The sequence below is a fragment of the Rhagoletis zephyria genome, unplaced genomic scaffold (assembly GCF_001687245.7).
Source record: "Rhagoletis zephyria isolate East Lansing unplaced genomic scaffold, Rhagoletis_zephyria_1.1 Rzeph_scaffold_04063, whole genome shotgun sequence".
NCBI lineage: Eukaryota > Metazoa > Arthropoda > Insecta > Diptera > Tephritidae > Rhagoletis > Rhagoletis zephyria.
This window is the reverse complement of record NW_016161146.1, coordinates 17,216-25,094: the sequence shown is the minus strand read 5'-3', so window position 1 is coordinate 25,094 and position 7,879 is coordinate 17,216. Positions and strand designations below refer to the sequence as shown.

General features: G+C 32.5%; 1 long non-coding RNA gene across 1 annotated transcript in view; it reads left to right on the top strand.

Annotated features, from left to right (window-relative positions):
* LOC108370197 (uncharacterized) overlaps nt 1–7,293 on the top strand; it is a 14,066-nt gene extending 6,773 nt beyond the window's left edge. Inside the window, exon 2 of the long non-coding RNA XR_001848606.1 lies at nt 6,738–7,293. This is a non-coding gene — a long non-coding RNA (uncharacterized LOC108370197). The remainder of the gene's footprint in view (nt 1–6,737) is intronic.
* Nucleotides 7,294–7,879: the final 586 nt, after the last annotated feature.

Below are 7,879 nucleotides of genomic sequence, written 5' to 3'. Positions count from 1 at the left end.
ATCTGAAATCGTTGGAAAACGCACAGGTCCCCTCGTTTGAAAAATCTGGAATACTATTCTCGGGTTTACGGAGTGTTATTCGAAAATACTTACTGGTAAAGAACAGCGTCATCTATATAAAAGTATTTTATGACGAAAAACTCGATTTTGGGAGGTATCTTGAACGTTTTCTAGTTCCGGAATGACGCTAAGTGCAGACAAAATATTTTTGTAGAAGTGATCAAATTTACGAAATTTTATGCCTCAATAGAGGAAGCAGCAACTTTTAGTATGTTTTTACATTTCACTGACAATTTTTTATATTTGTGTTTTTCAAAAAAAGTTACTTAGTTTAGACTTGTATCTTTACACCACTATTGTTTTGAACTTTTTAAGTGAAAAAAATTTTAAAAAATTGTTGGCAACCCACCCAAAAATACAATCCACTCATGTGCACTTTTGTGCTTTCGTTAACATTCGCATACTCTGCCAAATCAGGAGGGTGCTCAGCTGTACTCTCCACTCACCAGGCAATATGCTCGTCATTTGCCCTCATGAGATGGTAATGACGTTGTAGAGAATTTTCCGCGCTGTGAATATATGTAATCAAAAGTGTGAGCGATAAAGGACGCACACATACACACATGTTTGTGGATATGACGGAGTGCCCCATTGTGAACGATTAGAGACTTTTGGCGTAAGTGATTTTCACATGAGGCAGGCCAGACCGACGACCACCAGCAAATATCAACCACCAGCTGTGGCAATGCGTACAATTGTTTGTATGTGCATACATTTGTATGTACATATGTACATTTCCGTGACAGTGCTTCTGAATAACTTATTGACTTCCAGAAATATTTCAAAGTATCTAAAGTAGTGTTTATGGGGGATTTTTAAGAAAAAATGGTCTTACTTTATATTTTTTATAAATTTATTTATTTTATATATTTCGTCTCCTTAATGGTTAGCTTCATGTTCAAGCCAAGGATATTCGCGCACACACACATACCCAACCACATGTATAGAAATGTCAAGGCATGAAAGCTGGTGGTGTTTGGGTTTACATACGAACGTACATACATATTTTCTTTATACATATTAACATATATGGACAAATCCGGGAATAGTCAAGCAAACCGAAAAAATTTAACTGAAGTTCTCACATTTTTGTATCAATATGTATATGTATATTAATTTCACGTTCTTTTCACACTTATGTACATATATGAGAAATGTGAATAGTCTCTCTTAGTTCTTGAAACAAAGTCTAAGCAAATAATAGGGACACGACATTTTGACCAGTTTTGCCAATTTTTCTTTTGTTTGTTTAATGTTTAATATATTTTTTTTAATAAAATACAGCTCATTATCTAACAAATGCCGTATAAGTCCAAACTTCAAACTTTGCAAAAAAAATCAACAAAATTTTACAACAAACTTTTTATTAGGAATTTTTAAAAAAATATATAAGCATGCAGTTTTATAGCATATTAAATTCTAGCTTAAGAAAGTGCACGTTTCAAGTGGCTAAGAAATCGCGCTGATTTTTAATAAATTTTTTTCCTGACGGTGTCACGCATTTTCTTCCATACAAAACATGTTCCAATTTTTGTTTTTTTTTTTTGTAGGGAAGAAAATAATTACACCATCCGCAAAAAATTAACAAAAATCAACGCCACTTGAAACTTGCACTTTCTTAATGGGCTATAAACTGCATTCTTATATTTTTTCTTAAAATTCCTAAGAAATAGCTTGTTGTAAAATTTTGTTGAATCTTTCTACAAACCTTGGATTTATATGGTTTTTGTTAGATAAAGAGCTTTATTTTTGAAAAAAATAATAATAAACATTAAACAAACAAAAGAAAAATAGCCAAAACTGGTCAAAATATCGTGTCTCTATTATTTTTTTCATGACTGCATATCCTTAAATAAAATACGCCAATGGCGCTTTAAAAAGATCAATTTTCTTAAAGAAAGACAAAAGGAGTAATGTCTGACACGTAAAGTCCGCAACCTATGTACATATGTAAGTAGACAATATTTTTAATTCACATTTAAACTCACATTGCTACTATTTTTTGTCATAAGTACTGCTTTAACCCCTTGAGGACCGATGTTGCTTATAGGCAACATTAACATTTTGATTTATAAATCTTGTTGTTGGAATAATTTTTTCTAAAGGCTTGTTTTGGTTGATACTTTAGAATACATATTGTGAAGGCATCTTCGTGGTGACTACGAGTGTGCAGCATTTTCTAAAGGAAGTTCTGAAAAAAAAAAAAAAAAAATACACATAATAAAGTATATTGTTCAACTTTAAACATTTAAAAAATATGTGTACAGTAACTAGAAAATTAATATGTTAAATGCATTCTCTATTTGTTTTAGAGTTTCTATATTTAGTAAAAATAGTAAAATGTTTCAGTTTAATAAAACAACACTTTTTGGCGAAGAATATATGCAATTATACCTTTTTCAGACATTTTTTTTTAATTTTTAGAAGAACTAATAAATAAAAACGATATTTAAAAACCAAAAAAAAATTATTTTTATTAAAAAAAAAGTTAAAGTATAATTGAAAATTAAGCATTTAAGGAAAAGCCTGCAAGGGTTAAAGAATTAAAAAAATCAGGCTGACACTGCCTGTAAATCCTCTATTTCAATAGTTACTACAAAAATCATGTCACTAAATTCAACTCTTTTAGAAGGTCCACGATAACTTCCACCATCCATTTCCATATCCTTCAACAAAAACAAAAAAAAACATATATATTTATATAAAAATGTTTTAACCAGCTTTATCAAATCAAATTATATATGTAAATGTTTTCGTGAACACAGACCTCCGGTAAATTTTACCGTTAACGATAACTGTGCAAAATTTCGTAACAGTCAAAACCAAAAATCAGATACCTTCAAATTTTATACCAGTTCATATTTAAGGATAAGCGAACACTAATACGCCGTCAAAAAAGTTTTAGCCCCACCCAACTACAACAACAAAGGGTTAAACCTGCCCTTATGCCATACAAATTTTTTGAATAAAACACTCGCATTTGCCCATATCCAAATTCAGATAGGTACTGTTTAAGCTTCCTTGCTAGGAAGCATCCTCTCTTTTGCTTACAAATAATTTACCGTACATCACAGGAAGTTCTCTGCTATAAGAAATTTCCTGTTTATATTATTTGTACATACATAAATACATACATATGTATGTGCATATGTAGAATTCTACGTACATACATATATACCATCCACAATATTTTACTTTTGTATCATTCTTTTCAATTTTCTTGCTTCTTAATATTTATTCGTAAAAATCACAAAGTACTACATACATCCATATGTAAGTATGTATTTTGTATGTTCTATGTGAACACTCTCTTTTTCGCTCTCTAACAAAAATCGTAAAGGTACCTTTTCCTTTACTCTTTGGTGATGGTATTTTATGTCGCTGTTGCTGTTTTCTTTCGTGGTCACCGCGATTTTTGTCGCCACTCTCGTGTACAACAATTTTGCCCCAAATTTCTCGAACTTCACCTTTTTTGCCGCCTTTGGCTATGGAACTATGTATAAGCAAAATACTAGTACATACAAGTGGGTTTGTATGTACATATGTGTGTACTATATAAATACGTGTGTGTATGTATTTGCATGTGGTTTGCATAAAACCACTAATAATCGCTGTTCCCCCTGCCTGAATGCGCTACCTTGCAGCTGTTGTTGCAAATCATTGGTTTCATTTTTTTATAGGTATGTATGTCGTTGTTGTTTATGTAGGTAGAAATTAATTCATATGTATTGAAGTATCTAAAAACATACATACATGTGTACATATGTATATATATGTACTTACATTGTATATATGCAACTATTTGTATTTGTTTAATATTTTTTGTAAATCGTTGTGCATTGTTTACCCGTCTATAACTAGTAGTTACATACATACATATGTACATATTTACAAGTCACCTGTGTGCGAAAACTTTTCGCAAGCCATGAGCTGTCAGTAAAAGATACAGATTTCTTCAATTGGCGGCGCATTCAGGTGTTTGTGGGTATTTCCCCATCATTTGGCACGTTTTGACGTTTGTTGCTTATCGCACGCGCCGATGTGGTGGGAAGGCAACTTGCTACTCAAATGTAAGTGTGTGTGTGTACAAATAAATTATTAATACTAAATGATTTGTTTAGCAAAGCTGCAGATCACTTACGAAGGGATGAAACATTTCGAACTTTTTGATGATTGAAAATTGGTTGGTTAGGTCTATGCCAAAAACTCTAAAAAGGCCGAACTTTGGAAAATATCGCTATTTTTCTAAGAATTTTCCTTTTGTGGTCGTATTTAATATACCAAATGGCCATATCTTTTCATGCAAGGATAGAAACGTTACTCGAGGTCAAGGGTTACCAATATCGGTTTCTCGCGAAAGTCTCATATTCATCTATGTTTTAGATATTGTTCGTTGTGAGATTTAGTTAAATTAGCATAACTAGCTTTTTGTATGTCGAATAAATTTAAAAGAAATAAGCATTTTTTCGGCACTGAGGCTTCGACACCAATTAGGATTCTTGGATCTTTGATGCAACACTAGAAAATTGTCCCTTTCGATCGCATCAAAAAGCTTTGCTATCAAGCTCATTACGTTCCAGGCCATAGCGATGTTGTAGGAAACTACACGGCCGATGAAGGCCTCCATGACACTCTTGAAGAGTAGTCGCCTGATAGATGAAGTCGGAGCTCCATTGGTCACATTTCGTCTTCTGTTGGAAAGCTTAGCGAGAGCTCGACGAAAACTTTGTTGGCTAGATCTTTCAGTTCAAAGATAGATATTGGAATCCCGCAAAAAAGCTAACTAGAAGTTGGTTATTTTAATCAGTTGATAATTTTTTTCTGCATGGTGGTAAGCGACTTAACTAGCCATTATCCGTTTGGAATCTATGCGGAAGGCTCGACGTCATCTCAAGCCGATTTGAAGCATCTGCATGGAAGACTATGCAATAAAATCAATTCATCATCTGTTTCTAGGCCTTTCCATGCCAGAGAACGAGATATACATACATACGTTGCTTGCTGGACTTTACTGTGGGCATGCTTAAATTTTCTACCTCTCACCGTTCTCCCAATCCTTAAATGGTACCACATTATTATAGGCTGCCTCACCCCGATCTTATTATCTATTAGATATAGATCTGGGCTAATCGATAGTAAAACTTGATTTTTGAGCCATGTTTTGAACGGTTTTCTGCCTTACAAGCCAACCTACAACTCACACATATCGCTAATTTTCTGACACAACAATTCGGGCGACGAATAAAAACAAAGATAGCATGTGTAAAGAAATGGCAAGAATTTTGTATTCGAAATAAAGTGCACAATATCCTACAAATCAAAATATATGCAATTTAAATAAGGCTGTCCCTAATATATATACTGCTACGTGCGTACTTGCGCTTCTATATATTACTAGCGGAAGTGATTAAATATGTATTTTGCACTCGCCCACCACACATCAGCTATACACCCTCATGTCCAAAAATTTCTTTTATGCGAAATTTATAGCAGCGTGTTTCTTCAAAACAACACAAACCCAAACTTTTAGCTTCCCTTTGTGCTATGAGCTTTTACATATATATGTACATTTTTCATTTTCCTCTACAGAAAAGCACACATTTTTGTATACACATACATACATATGTACATTCGGGTGGTCTAAAAATTTATACGAAAATAGTGTAGTCGTATTTTTATGCTTGCACCCACTATAATTGTTTTATAGCAGAAAAAATATGGGGTATATTTTTTTTTACAAAAATTATTTAGTGGTTGCTTAAAGCGGTCAAAAAGTTTCACAAAGCCTTCTGGTGTGAAACAGAGTTTATCAATTGAAAAATATGGATTTCCAAGTATTCTGTGCCATTTCTACCAAAAATATTTTTTCTCCATAAAAAATACGTGGAAAACTTTGAGCGACCTCTAAATATTTTTTTATTCATAAAAACAGGGGTATATTTTTTCGGTATAAAATAATCCTACTGTTTGAGAGCAGTAAAATTGTGGTTTAGTTTATTTGGACCACCCTACTGTACGTACATACATATGTGTATTTAGGCGCATATTTAGTATGTACATATGTAACTTATTGTGCGCGCAGCACTTTGCGATTTCATGGAATTTTTCTACCACAATTTCCCTTAATATTCAATGTCAATGTGTGTTAAATACCAATATATGTAAATATGTACACACGCGCCAAACGAGCAAAGGCAACTGTAAAAAAAAAAATATTTAAAAAAAAACAATATTGTGAAAATTTCCACCTGCTTTGATGGGTGGGGCAGCTCCAAAGCACCAAACGATTTTGGTTGATTTGTGGGCTTTGCAATTCGTTCGTAGCCTGGAGTAGTGGCGTTTGGGTTGGCTGCTCAATCACTATGTGTATGTAGACCCTTTGGCGTCGTATGTTTACATTGCCTATTATATTGGATTTTTATTACACACTTATTTCTTTCTTACTTGTGTATATACATACCTTTGTCACTTTATCCCCGAACGGCAAAAACACTTTATTAATTCAATTTTGGTGTAGATTCGCAGGCGAGCACAAGCTCAATACCGATGATCGATGGCCCTCTACAAGAAGCCTATCTGACTAAGTTGCATTGCTTTTGCGCTGTTTTTTTTTTGCTATCAGCTAAACAAATTGAAACACTTTTTATTGATTTATTATTACTCATTGTGAATTCCAGATTACTTAACTGGCATTGTAGTTTTAGCCAATCGACAAGCGTGGGTGCTCTCGAGCTACAATAAAAACAAAGCTGTGCATGAAGAACTATGTATGTTTGCAAAAACAAAGTACACCAATAAAAAAAGTAATAAAACTAATTATATGTATGTGTAATATAAACCAAAAAACGTAAGCTTTAATTAAGTGAAATTACAACCCCAAAAACTTGTATACGTAAACGCAGTGTTGTAATTTGTGGTGATGCGCTATTGTGATAAGAATTTCCCTCTCCCCCAAGAACACAGCAGAGAAAAATAATTAAATAGTTATACTAGTTGTATAAAATCTTAAATTTTACATACAAAAATACTTACTACATAGACTTTATTAGTGACTTTTTTATAAATTGGTCAGCATTCGTGAAATAAAAATGTCTACATTTCCTGAAAAAAATAAAAAAAAAATAGTTTTCGACTTGTGTTCATTTATGAAATTTGCTACCTTTTCGAATATTTTTTAAAATTGTGATTTTGGAGATACTCCAGTGAATAAGAACAAAAACAAAAAACAAAAAAATAAGTGTAAAAAAAATACAACCAAAAACCAACATCCAATCACCAAAATCCAAAAAAAAAAAACCTTAAAAATGTTCATTGAAATCTTTTGTGTACAAAATCCAATTCTTCTGTACGCTGCACTGCCAATTCATTGAGAAAATGTTTTTAAATTCAAAATTGTTTCCATAAATTCCTAAATCTGAAAGATAAAAAATAAACAAAACCAACTACGCAAAGATAACAGCCGCAGAGTTCTACTACGTGCTCTTGCTAAAAACAATGGGTGTGTCGGTGTTGTATGGTTTACTAATTAAGAATTTCCTTTTACTATCACAAACAATATCGAACAGTCGGTTGGTTGTAAAAATGCAGTAATTCAACCTGAGGTAAATTATTATATACTACTTGCTGTGTTTATGCCGTAATAATATAAACTCTATAACTTTTGACTTAATTTGTTAAGTAATTTAAGATTTTTGTATTTTTTTTTTTGCACAAATTAATTAAACTTTTTTTCATGCTTCTATTTGCAGAATTCAATTAAATGAACTGTGATTATGAGTTCCACAAAATCGCAAGTAGCGGTCGCTACAAATATTCCAAG